Below are 13,414 nucleotides of genomic sequence, written 5' to 3' on the forward strand. Positions count from 1 at the left end.
AAAAAAAAAAAAAAAAAAAAAAAAAACACGTGCAGGCTGAGTTAGAATGACTTCTCAGAAGCACCAACACAATTCCATTTTCTGGCATCAGCTTTCTGCTTTATGCCACCATTTTATTCAGACATAAGAAATATTATTTCACAGTTATTTAATATAGTTTTGCTGCACAGAAAAACTGCAATAATAAAAAAAAAAAGAACAGGGAAATGATTGAACAGGGTCGAAAACAATGGGATGGAGTCAAAAAGATCCAATGGAATGAGCTCATGACAGAGAACGTACAGATTAAGTTCTGCACCGTCCTCGGTGTCAGATGTGCAAAGGTGTGAGGTACACATCTTGCTCTTTCACGGTGAAAACAAACAGCCACACTCCAGTCTCCGCTGACATTATTATTTCTGACCCTCCGTTCTATGCCGGGAGCCCGAGTCCCGCCTGGAGAAAGAGCTGCTTCCCACCTGCAAGAACAACCAGCACGCTGGAAGCATGGAGGTCTCACGCTGCACGCATCGCTACGCACACCCATCCGAGCGCCTCGTGAGGGGAACGGAGCTTTTCCACGCAGATCGCGCCGAACCCCGCAGCGTCCCCCTGGCGCCGCTGCCGTCCGCCAGCGCCCGCAGCCGCAGCCCCGGCTGCACTCGGCGGTTCCGCAGCCCGCAGCCCGCCGGGGCGAGGCCCTCTGCGCCCAGCCGCGCCCCGCAGCACCCGGGCACCACCGCCCGCCTCCGCACCGCCCGGGCCCCGGCACCGCGCCTCGGGGCCGAGCAGCAACGCCCGCCACAACTTCTCCGCTCCCAACTTGACAGAGGAAGTTACGGGCGGGGACGCGGGAGCCCGCCGGGATGGCGAGGGCGGCCGTGCGGGGTCGGAACGGGCCGTGCCCGCACCCCGTAGCCCCGCGGCGCCGCCCGGGGCACGCGTAGCTCTCTCTCACGGCCATCCCCGCTCTGCCGGCGGACAGCGGCCGGCGGACAGCGGCAGCGCCCCGCGTCGCCTTGCTGGCGGGGAGGCCCCGCTACCTGCCCCGCTCGGCCGCCCCGAGCCCCGCTCGGCAATCTTTGTGTGAGCGTGTGCGGGGACTATGTGTGTTTGTGTGCGTATGTATGTGTGTGTGTGTGTGTATGTGTGTGTGTGTGTGTATGTGTGTGTGTGTGTGTGCGCCGGCGGCTCCCCGGCGGGCCGCGGGTGTAACGGCGGCGCTGTATGGCTGCCGGGCCCGTCCCTCAGCGCGCCGGCCAATGGCGGGCCGCCTTATATCCCGGGGAGTGTTGTGGCTCTGCCCGGGTTGCATGGCTCTGTGTGGAGCCGCGTTCCGCGGGCGCCGAGGCGGAGGGGCTCCGCCGCGCGCCGCGCCTCGCTCCGGCCCAGCGGCGCGCTGCCTGCCCGCTCTCCGGCCCCGCCGAGGTGAGTGCGTGGGAGCGCGGGCGGCGAGCGGCCGAGCGGGGGGCGGCGGGGTGCCCGCGCCTCGCACTTTCCTCTCCGCGCCCCGGCGGCCGGGCAGCCCCCCGGGCCCCGGCGGCGGCCGGCGGGGAGGCGCGGGGCTCGGCGTGCGTTGTGCGGCTGCGGCCGCCGGCACTGCCCTGTCGCTCGGGCGGCCGCTGCCCGCGTCGGAAAGTTTGGGCAGGGGAGGGCGGGTGGGCTCGCGGCGAGACGCGGAGAGCTGTGACGGAGGGGAGGCAGCGGTAGGCCGGCCGGTGCCAGGCTGCGCTGCGAGCGGGCACCTCTGCCGCCGCGGAGAGGAAGGGGAAGGAGGAGGAGGAGGGCGAGCCATCGGCGGCTGCTCGGCCGCCGAGCTGACAGGGCGGCGGGCAAACTTCATCCCGAGGGGCGGCATCGCCCGCCGGGGGGCGGACAGAGGATCGGGGGCCGCCGGGGAGAGCACCGCGTACCGCCCGCCGCGGCGGTGGAGGAGACGGCGGCCCCGGGGCCGGGCCGGGCGGGGAGTCGGGTGCCTGCGCGTTTTCCGGCAGTCATCGGCGATGCGCCCGGGGCGGCGGCGGCCCCGGCCCCGGGGGGCGGTGAGGAGCGGGCGGGGCTAAACGGGGGGGTCCGCTCGGCGAGTTGGCGGCGGAGCGGCAGGCCGCGGAGGTGAGCGGTGACATCGGGGGGCGACGGTGACAGAAAACTTGGCGGGGGCCGCCCCGAGGGGCGCCGGGTGGGCGCCGGGCTCTTCTTCGGCGCCGCGAGCCCGGGTCGCGCCGCCTTACGGGGAGCAGCCCTTCTCCCGCAGCCCGTCGCCGCCGCTCTCCTCCCCCCCGGCAGCCGCTTCGCTCTTCCTCCTCTCGGGTTGATTTGCAATGTATGAAACTTGCGCGGCGGCTGGGAGAGCCGATCCGGGGTAGGCAGGCGGGGAAGAGGAGGAGGAGGAGGAGGACGGGGAAGGAAGGGCTGGCGGCGAGGAACGGAGCGGGCGGGCAGCGCCGCTAATCCCGGCGCCGCACGGCAGCAGGTCTGCGCTGGGAATGCCGCTCCGCCGAGCGAGGAAGGTAAAAGGCGGCGATGCGAGGACGCGCGCGGAGGGGCGAGAGGCAGCACCGGCGGTGGCTCCCCGCCCTCCGCCCCGCGCGGCGGGTAGCGAGCGAGTGAGCCCGGCTCCCCCCGGCGGCCGGGCCGGGCCGGGGGCCGCGAGGGTTGAGCCGCGCGAGGGGCGGATTCGCGACTTTTTCCGGGGGAGGCCCGCGTGTAAAAGTTGTTTTTCGGAGGTGAGTGCGCGCGGGGAGGCCGGGGCCCCGCCAGGCCGGCGGCGGTCACTCGGGCCTGGGGCGCCGAAACCATTGCCCGTCCTGCCGGTGACACGTCCGAGCCCCGCCGCCGGGGGCCCGCGCCGAGCCCGGCGGCACCGAGCGGCGCCGGGCGGGGGCCGGGCTCCGCGCTGCTCCCGGCGGCGGCACCTCCTCCCGGTGGCAGCGGCGGCGGCGGGATCGTCGCCCGGGCCCGCGGGGAGGAGGAGGGGAGCGGCGGGAGGTGCGCGCTGCCACCACCGCGGCCGGGCCCCGCCGGGGGGCGGCTCGCAGCGCCCCGAACCCCGCGGCCCCGCCGCCCGCCCCCAAAGGTGTTGGGCAGAGTTTCCCCCCCGGGAGGGCGAGATTTATGCGCTGCATTATTGCCGCTCTCCTCCCCCCTCAAAGCAAGATGGACTCTCTGCGCTCTCTCTCTCTCTCGCTCGCTCGCTCTCTCTCTCTCGCTCTCTCTCCCTGACTCTCGCTCGCTCGCTCTCCGCTCCTCTCCACGTCTCCCTGTGTCTTGTCAGCCTTCGAGATCGACATTTTGTAACTAAGATGCAAACTTGATGGGGACCGGCGGCGGACCAGAGGTGTCTCTGTGGGGGCAGAGCCGCGGCGAACCCCGGCTGGCGGCAGCCTCGCTCCATATTTAATACCTTTCCTTCCCACCCCACCCCGCAGCCCGGGTTCCGCTGGCCCTACAATTCGCACGGGCGGCGGCCTGGGCCCCCGTGCCCGGGGCTGCGGGCACTGCCCGGAGCCATCTCTCTCGGGCTCCGGTACCTGCGGCCGCCCGGTGCTGCCCGCTGCCCCCGTGCGCAACTTTCCGCCTCGCCCCTTGTTCCCGTGCGGCGATGATCTCGCGTGGGGCAACCCTACGCGTGCTGCTGGCAGTGCTGCGTGTGCACCCAACTGCCGCCGGGCAGAGGGAGGAGGAATAACCCACCCTGCTGCTGCTGCTGCTGCACGCACGGCTACCTGCTCCCTGTGCCCTCCGCAGCCACGGTGCATCTTTTGTTTGCGCCTTCCCAAAGGCTTCCTGCTGCTGCCGTGATGTGCTCGGAGCTCAGGTGGGGTGGGGCGAGGGGAAAGCTGCCCTCAAGTTTTGGGACCGCTCCTCTCATCAGTGCCGCGGCGGGCTGTGATATTGTAAAATGACGGTGTGCTGATGGTGTGCATTTATTTGATACTTTATAGGTCACTATCACATGACAAAGGCTTTGAGACAGCTTCATCTTCGTCTGTCTGTAGTTTCCACTTGCCTTCCTGGGTGAGTATGTAAAGCATACGCGCAGAAAAAGAGCTCGCTTCTTGCTCCTGAGACAGAGCAGCTCTCGGTGCTGCCTCAGACATGGAAGATGCTCATTTGGGTTCTGCTACCTCAGGAAACATGTCTTCTCCAGGTGCTGGCAGCAGCAGCTGGCTTGCAAAGTTTCTGTACAGGTGTCAAACAGAATAACCTGTGCATCACTGCATCTCCCGTCCTTTCAGTGCTGCTTTGTCTCTTACTTTTTTTGAACCCTATTTTGTAAGGATGATGAATTCATTGGCTTAGAGATGAAGTTTTGAACCAAAGTAATATTAAGATGTGCAGAGTGCAGTGTGGCGGTCAAAAACTTGCTGAGATAGTGGTGAGGGGAAAAACATGGAAAATACCAACCATTGGAGCAGATGATGGGAAATTTCTGTGGTTCAGGAATCAGCAAGAAGTTTGACATAGCAGCAGTGCTACTACAGCAGGAGTTTGTTCGGTTCTAAACGTAAACAGCGTTCGTTAGAATTCCACCCATACTGTTTCTGTGTTGCTGTTCTTTTGTTGTTGTTTTTTTTTTCTTTTGGCATTGATGAATGCAGATACCTCTCAATCTGAAAGATGAATCTTAGTGACTTAATAGTATTCCTCACCTTCCAGTGTGCAGCTTCCTGTTCTCTCCGTATGCTGTGGAAAAGTTCTGACACTTTCTGATAAAGAATTTGGTTTTGGAGCTGGATTGATGAGGTCATGTAAAGGAGAGGTGGTACATTTGTGGGGTTGTGTTCACAGGTAGTATGAAGCGTGTGCCACACGGAGCACCTTTCATACCTTTGCCCACACTGGCACTGAACTGCTTTGGGCCTAAAATAAGGAAGTGGGAGATGAAACACACACACACTTCTTTTTAATGGCAATTTTGTATACTTAACAGAAAACAAGATGAGACATGCATTTGGGATAAGCTTAGCACTCATAAACATGAAGGATTAATAACGTGACCTTTTCCAGTCAGAGTACAGCAGACTTGTGTTAAGTGATGGTCCCAAACACGCCAGCAAGAAGGGGGCTGCAGGGAGCAGCTGTGATGCTGTGGCTGTGGACCTGTTCTTCAGGCTGGGATTATGGCTGTGGGGAGGTAGGGGAGATACAGTGCTGCCTTTCCTTTGGTTCCTGTAGAACTGCACCCAAATCTCCATTTTCCAGATGTTATGGGCGGTGGGATTGGTGCGTGTAGGTCTGAGACTATAAACACCAGATTAAACTACTGAAATTCTTTGTGACAGATCGTTGCTTTCTGTTCTATAGCATTACTGACATCCTGCTCTGCGTAGTGTAATTGATGCAGTGATTTTCCCAAAGTAAGAACACACTGGGAAATTCAAAAACTGGCTGGTAAGCTTCAAACTGTTATTCAGAGCTGAGTATACATATGCTGATTTTTGGGCTTAATTTTGTGTTTTCAGGTAAGAGTCAGGTTAGAGGTCTATAAGAGCCTATAATTTCTTTTTTATTTGGAGCAGTGGTGAACAATAATGGGCAAGGGCACCATGGAGGCTTTGCTTGAGGTGGGCTCTTCAGTCATTTTGTAGCTTTAGTTTCATATGACGAAGCCTTCTGTGTGCATGGGAGTTCAGTCTTAGAAGTGAAGTGGAGATAATCATCTGCCTGCACCTTCTAAGACCAGTGGGCCTCCGTTTTGTGTGTAGTGCTAAGTGTAGCACTTGCCTAATATTGATCTGGAACGAACAAATTGCGAAGAAAAGTGTCCTTTTGAACAAAAAGGCACGATGGAAGTTTTAGAGGAGGTTGAGAAGTATATTTCCTCATAGCTTAAAATGTAATAAAAATAGCATGGCTGTTTAAAGGGGAGAATAAAGATTTTGTTAGATTTGGCCACGACTGGAAATATCCGTTTACTTTAAGGAGTGCTTGTTTTGGTAACAATGAAGATGTGCTTTATTACAAAGTCTCACTGAAGTATCCATCCATGGCTGGAGTTCAGTAATCCAGGCCTGGCGTACAGGACGGCCTTAGGAAGCAGCGCCAGGTAGAGTGCCCGTGTATCACAGGCTGGGAGGGGGAGATCTGCTTAGGAAGGGGCCACAAGAAATTCTCAGACATTGGTCCCTGTCTTAAAAGTTTGTTGTGCTTTCCCCTTCCTCTCAGCGCCACGAGCTGATAAAGTGTTTCAATGCAGACCCACAATTTAGGAAGCTTGTGTTTTGACCTAAACTTACAGTTTGTCAGGAAGTTGCCCTGGGCACTTCAGAGTTGTTGAGGACTGCTTGCTCTGCACCCAGTGCCTGCAGAGCTCCCGTAGGTTTCAGTGGGAGCTCTGTTTAGGGAAGGAGTTATGGTGAGAGGAATTTGTCCATGCTTGTTTTCCCATTCAAGGAGGAAAACGTTCTCTGTCATAGATGTCATGTGAATAATTAAAGATCTTAAATGTCACATTTTCCACATTAAATATCAGAGTTAACCATGCGTTTGTTTTATACCTCTCATTTTTTTTCTTCCAGAACACTTGTAATGCACTCTGTTCAGAAGTTAGTGGTTCTCCAGCTTGCAGTCCTCTAAGCACACAAACATCTTTGAGCATGTGATAAACTTTGCTAAATTCACTGATATCTTTGCTTGCGTTCAGAGCTGAAAGTTCTTCCAGGTTGCTGCTGCTGCTTGTAGTCTGTGGGCTGATGGTCAGTGATGTTCTGGACAGGGCTTGCAGCAGGCTGGTAGGAAGTTTGGGAACTTGGAGCAAGTGGATGGGAATAGAGTTGCTTTTCGCTATGTGTAGTACTGTAACATGCCAGTGAGGTATATGCCACATGCATGCAAGCTCTGCTGTGGTGTGAAGGCTATAAACACACCTGCAGTAACACCTGGGCAGCTGTGAGCTGAAATGCCACCTCTCTTTGGCCTCTGTATGGCACATACAGGGTTCTGTGTTTGTGAGAAGGTGGCCCTTTGATGGAGGAAGATGCTAGAAATTAAAGCTGGAGCTGAACTGAAACTCTGGTTCTAATTCCTCACCATAACTCACTCTGTCACTGTTAAAACCAGCAGCTGCTTTCCAAACTGTGGGCCCCGATTGCATCCTGTGCCCTGTGTGTGGGTGATGGCCCAGCGGGGGCTGTGGTGGGCTGAAGGTTCATGGGGTCAGAGCACATCATGGAAATGTAGCCATATGTCCTTTTCCACCTGCAGATGGAGGCTAATGAAACTTCCCTTCATTAAATCGCACTATGCCTGTATATGGGAACAGTTTACCTGAGTGAATTAAGTTTGTTTTAGCACAGTATGGATACTGTTTTACCTCACTGTAACCATAATAATGTATGCTTTCTTTATTACTTAGGAGTCTGCAAAACTGGCTTGATATAATGGTCATGTGTATTTCAAACTGCTTCTGGAGGTATGGGGAGAAACAGGAAGAAGTCAGCTTTTTCTTCTGCTGTGTTATCTTTATGCCTTTTCCTTTCTTCCCCTTATTATTAGGGGAATTCACTGTCAGAAGCAGACTCCCTGTTTGTTTTTTTTTTTTTACCACTACTGCTATTTATTTATAACTATTGTTATTTAAATTTTAGTGACAGTGCAGTGCTTCATTCTGAGGGTGGTGTGCTGAGCCTGGTGCTTAGAGATGCATAGTGTTCCATAGAAGACCCCCAGCTGTCACTCTTCTTGATGGGTTTCAGATGGGGTAAGACCTGAATTGGTGTAGGGGTTACCTGAAGAGTGGATTGACAGCCTGCTGTTAGATTGCAGTGTTTTAGGGAAAAATAAAAACAACGAATCTCACGCTGTTCTCTGAACTATATTATTAATAATTGGCATTGCCTTGTTCATGTGCTTGTGCCCTGTCTGGAGAAGCACATAGGTCATGCTGTAATCACACACTTCAAAACAAGGAACAGTCACTTCTTATTCCTGTTCTAGGCACCTGAGATACAGCACAGTGAAAGCAGCACAGGCTTGTCTGCAGCCATTTAGCAGTGTGAGCAAGAATGGAATCAAACCCACATCTTGTTGGTTGTGCCCTTTCCCTCAGAGTATGCTCCCTACAAAGCTTTCCTGATAAATGCCCATCTTGATGTGTGGTCTTACTGAATTCTGCCAGCTGAGAATCTCATGCAAATGTCCAACTTCCTCCATAGCACAACTTTTAAAAAAAGGTATTTTAGAGTCGTGTGGAGCTGCTGGCTTTCATCTGTGTTGCTATTGACAGGAGAGCTTAGATTGAGACGAGAGCTTACTGAAGAGTTTTTGCCACTGAACATGCTATTTGGGCTACTGTGTGTATTATGCTATTTAATACTAAGTTCTCTGTGTTAACTTTATGAAATCAGATATTGGTTTTCATTAAAAAAATATGCATTGGTCTGAATAGTTTTTTATGACTACATTGTTTTTATTTAATATTCATAATCTAGTGCTAAGTTGCAGCTAACTTTTTCATGGAATGTGAAATTGACAGAAGAGCCTGCTTTAGTGTTCTGGCCCTATTTTGTTAAGAAGCCCGACTTACCAATTTGAACTTTTGTTTCTAAACCCAGTAAGGGTATTTCATGTAAGACTTTAAGATTTGCTGAAAACCAGTGTTTAGCTACTGTGGTGATGAGGTGGCTTTGGTTTTAAAATAAGAGTTCTACTGGAGGAGGAAAGGAGACTTCAGTTAGTGAAAATCTAATTGTAGCATTTGCAGTGACAGTAGCATTTTTATCATTTCTAGTGTTTATGAAGTTGATAACAAAAGATGAATCAACAAAGAGGAAGAGCATGGGTTTGACGTTTTCCCATGTTCCTGCCTTTTCCTTCGTAGTACACAAATGCACAGAGTAATAGCAAGTCCTCATGAGTGTGGACAATTCAGCATGTGAAAATAAGCCAGCTTCAGACATCTCTGTATACAAAAAGCTGCCACAACAAAATTTCAGTTTTTAGCAAGGAGAAGTAAGGCTAACTGGATTTTATGCAATTACACTAAGAAAATCCATTGCTGGGGAAGCACAGAATTCTTATCAGAAATCCTCCACGTGGGTGTTTCAGGATGAAAGACTTCATAAAATGTGAAAAATCTTCTTCAAAAGTAAGAAACAGCATTTCACTGACCCTTGTTGTCACCAAATGTCTCTTCCAGCAGAGGTGAAAGGAATTTGTTCCATCGTTCCACAGCACGAGATGTAAGTTCTCTGAACTTATATCAAGTGGAAGCTGTCTTGACAGAAATCTCAACAAATCCTGTCTGCATCTTCCCTTGTTGAGGGGAGGTGGGAAGTCGCTCATCCTGGTACCTGTTCTTTTTTTTCTTTTTCTTGAGGATCGTAGTCTGTAGCAAACTGAATGTCTCTCAACAGAATCCCCAGCAAGGACCATGCTGACCCAGTGTCCTGCTGCATGGTTACTTTCCTCTTTTAGGTGCAGCACCAGGAAGGTTTCTGCCTTCTCAGGAGCTGTTGTCACAAGTGGCTTTCCCAGGACCAGGTGCACAGGGTGAAGGGCAGCCCCTCAGCACCACTGATGGCAGATGAATTGCCATGGCAGGGTTCAAGTGAGGAAAGCTTGAACGCTGGCCCCTGGTGAGTTGACCACATCGTGGTGGCTTCTCTGTGCTGCTGAGTGTGTTGAGCAGTGCCTTTAGCAGGTTGGAAACTTCTGAGTTAACTTTAATGCGTTTGGTTGGTGGCTTTGATCAGGTATTTCTCAAGTATGGTTTTTCTGCCAGTTACGTAAGGACCTTCAAGCATCTGCATTGTCCAAAATAGTCTCTTGTCTTTTTTTTTTTCTCTTCTTTCCTTTTCTCCCCGTACCCTCCCTAGTCAGGTCTTAACCAACAAGCTTGCAGGAGTGGATAAGGCATGTTGTGTGATAATGGTTGGGATTATGTCTTCTACAGTAGCATAGTAAATCACCTTTCTTCCTTTGTGAAACAAATTATCCTAAGTTCTTGTTTCTATACGTGAGCTTATTTAAGAAAATAGCACCATGAGAAGTTTGGAGCTTGATAATGAAAACCTTGGGAGGGAATGAATAGAGTAACATAAGAAATCAAAATTTTCCTTGTTTTCACAGTTTTCAGCATTAAGTAACTTCACAAAGGTCAGCAGAGCTGAAACATTGTGATATTCTGTGTTAAAATTGGTCTATGAATGTTAAGAGGAAGTTTTGCTTTTTTGCTAGGCTGATGAAATGGGCGCTGTTGTGGTTGGCCGTGTTTGATTTACTCTCCACGAGTCACTTTTAAGCAATAGCAGTTCTATAGTGAGCCACATCATGCTGATTCACGTAGTTTTATTATTATTACTATTTTTTGTGCATTGCATCTTGTCCTAACTATTGAAGAGCTCTACTATTGAAGAGTCCTACAGCTACACCTTTGCAGTTGGATTACAGGACAGGGACGTGATTTAGCAGAGTGTTGTTAGAGTTCAGGTAGTATGGTGAGGTTGTTGTTAGACTTGATGATCTTGAAGGTCTTTTCCAACCTGAGCTATTCTATGATGTGCACCCCTTTTAGGATCTGACCAAAGCTGCTGGTAGCCTGCAATTCCTCAGGAAGGCTGCCAATTTTGTGTTATTCTTAATTATTGATATACAGTCAGTCCTGCCAGGGTCACACACCCATTGCGCTCAGTGATCAGTGCATGAGTGCATGGCCTGAATGTGAGCAATAGAGGGAGGGCAGGCTGAAATGTGCAGAGCTCCTGAAAATGAGAAGGGGCTGGGAGAGCAGCAGTTGGGTGATATGTGGCATTTGTCATGTATGTAACGTTACTTTGCACATATGTTTGCTTCCCAAGTTTATGTGGTTCAGCAAGGAAAGTGTTTTGATGCAGGTTAAATCGGTAGTTGGAGGGTATGGATTTTGAAAGAGGTATTGTTATCAGCACCAGTTCACTGAAGTCTGGCTTCAGTTGTCCTCTCTCTTTGCAAAAACCTTTTTTTTAATACTCAGTTCTTGTGTTGTGGAGTGCAGACTTCTGGCCTGCCTCAGTTCTCATCAGTGAACGCTGTGCCACAGACCTGGGAGTTTCAGCATTTACCTCATTTGGATGTCTCAGAATTCTTGCTTACTTCAAGTAAAATGTCTCTATTTGTGTTTCTTCCTTCTAATTTATTTGAGATACTCTTTCATACATCGTGTTAAACATCAGTCATCAAGTGCTTGTAATATATTTTGAAACAAGTACACAAAATTGCAGCACGATTCAGCACTGATTACAGAGCTATGGCATAGGAATTAATAAGAAAATAAAAATAGCATAATTAATTTCCAGCTGCTTTTGGAGAAACAGGGGTGTTTATGGGGGGAAATTTGGTGTCTGCAGAATGAGGAATGACAAAGCTGTTAGCAAATACTTTAATGCAACAACCTATTTGCAGTTTGTTTCCTCTATTGATTAAAAACACGTTCCAGTGCTGAAAGAGTAAACAGAAGTTGCTGTGCCTCTTGTTGAAGGCTGCTGGACTAAATAAAGAGCACGAGTGTCAGAACTAGAGCAAGGGGAGGAAGTTTTCAGTTTTATTTATCGGTACAGAAAACCTTAAATAAGGGTAGTAAAGCATGGACAGCTAAGTGGAATTGTTGGTTGTGTGTTCCCCTTTCCCATTAATCTCTAAGAGTACTGCCTGCATGTGTGTCAGAGGAAAACCGTCTCCAACTGTTCCCTGTGATGTTAAATCAGTGTTTTCTTCACACGTCTTGGATGTGCTCACCTTGGTGTTGCTTGCGGTGTTGTTGCAGAGCATCGGATGCTTGCGTGGAGTATGTTCTGTGGCTCAAAGTGACCTGGGCCAAACCTGATGCTGTGAGAGCCCTGTGAGGCTTGATTTCCTCACAAGGACACTGTCAGAGGAGCTGCAGCTCTGCCATCTCTGCACAGTTCACTGCTGCTGCGAGCTGACTGCTCATCCAGGTGAATCTCTGAGCAAGGCTTTAGGCCTCTTTGTCCAGGCCTGCCTGGTTTGCAAGCAGCAAAGGACGATCCTGCCCCTCTGGGAGGCAAGTCCAGGGGAAGCAGTTATTTATTTGTGTGGAGGAGCAGGCTCCTGGTGATGTGGTGCTGCGGGTGTTGTGCTTTCTGCTTGCCGTCCTGGGTGGTCCCACAAGGCAGTGTGCAGAGTTTGATTGCTCTTTAAGGGAGATAGAGCAAATGAATCAGGGGAGGTGAGGTGGTTGTCACAGGTGTCCCCACACAGTGGGTGGCAGCTCAGGCCTCCCAGTGAGGACAGTGGCTGCTCTGAGTTGGGAATCCTATGGAAAAGTCTTTGGATGTGTTTTGGAATGCTGTCAGCCCTTGCAGCTGTCAAGCCAGGCTGAGGCAGAGTGTGGAGGCAAGCAGAGCTCAAACAGGGAGACTCTTACACCACATCCTCATGGCTTTTGTGAGCCCCAGGTGTGCACATTACCTTTGCACATGTGGTGCCCTGGCATTCCAGGTCTGTCTGCTCAACTGACTGAAATTGTGACCGTAGTCAGTAGGCGCTTGGTTTAAATTAGTGATTTGATCTCATTTTGCTTTGATATTTTTGTATTTGTTTTCTCAGAGGCAATCTGTATTGGTAGATGACGGTTAAAATATATTGACAAATATAGCCTTTACACTAAGCTTGGCACTTCATTTTGCTAGTTCAGAGGATGCACTGTATGCCTGCCCCTTTTGTAAGTGATTACATGGCTTATATGCATTTATTTAGTTCGTGAGTGATGGAAAGCTTTTGTTCAGAATGTGACAAATCATACTATTTAAACTATGGTATTTAAGAGTCCTATTTATTAAAGTAGTATGTGTGCACAAACACCCCCATATGGGTTAATGAAGGCAGCACTTGCACTCAGTGCTTTAAAGAGAGTACGATCCCGAATAAGGTGCAGATTCTGATGTAACCAAACCAAGCTTTTAGAACTGGGAAAACTAATCCCTGTTTGCTTTGCTTTCTCAAAACAGAGGAAAAATGAGCTTGCTTGCTTTTCCAACTTTATACCACTTATATTTTTTTCTGCAATTGCAGTGGAATTTGCTGCTTTCAGGTAACTTAGTTTTAAATATAGCTCTTCTTTCTGGTCAAATCATAGAATGGCCTGGGTTGAAAAGGACCACAATGATCATCTAGTTTCAACCCCCCTGCTGTGTGCAGGGTCACCAACCACCAGATCAGGCTGCCCAGAGCCACATCCAGCCTGGCCTTGAATGCCTCCAGGGATGGGGCATCCACGGTCTCCTTGGGCAACCTGTTCAGTGCGTCACCATCCTCTAAGTCCTTCAGTGAAGTCTGACACGTTCAGTATTTGAATTTTGTTTACAATTTTGAACCCAAAAATAAAAGTAATTTATTATACAGGGAGGGTTATAAAAAATTGCAGTATAATTTTAGCATTGGTTTGTCATAAAATAAAGCTAAGTTACTTTCAGGGATGTTTTATTAATATATGTTA

General features: G+C 50.7%; 1 protein-coding gene and 1 pseudogene across 10 annotated transcripts in view; both read left to right on the top strand.

The window, feature by feature from the left end:
- The first annotated feature begins 206 nt into the window (after positions 1 to 206).
- LOC125696142 (serine/arginine repetitive matrix protein 2-like) lies at positions 207 to 1,194 on the top strand (annotated as a pseudogene).
- A 190-nt stretch (positions 1,195 to 1,384) lies between these two features.
- Positions 1,385 to 13,414, top strand: part of BBX (BBX high mobility group box domain containing) — a 140,080-nt gene continuing 128,050 nt past the window's right edge. For 2 of the 10 annotated variants that reach the window (XM_048965898.1, XM_048965908.1), the window contains exons 1-2: positions 2,298 to 2,489; positions 3,924 to 3,996. The gene's annotated coding sequence lies outside the window, so the exon portion shown is untranslated. Of the gene's footprint in view, positions 1,408 to 2,046; positions 2,092 to 2,291; positions 2,490 to 2,573; positions 2,706 to 3,923; positions 3,997 to 13,414 lie in introns of those variants that run through there. The other 8 variants (XM_048965814.1, XM_048965806.1, XM_048965861.1 and 5 more) reach the window with 7 other exon arrangements.

The sequence above is a fragment of the Lagopus muta genome, chromosome 1 (assembly GCF_023343835.1).
Source record: "Lagopus muta isolate bLagMut1 chromosome 1, bLagMut1 primary, whole genome shotgun sequence".
In the NCBI taxonomy this organism is placed as follows: domain Eukaryota; kingdom Metazoa; phylum Chordata; class Aves; order Galliformes; family Phasianidae; genus Lagopus; species Lagopus muta.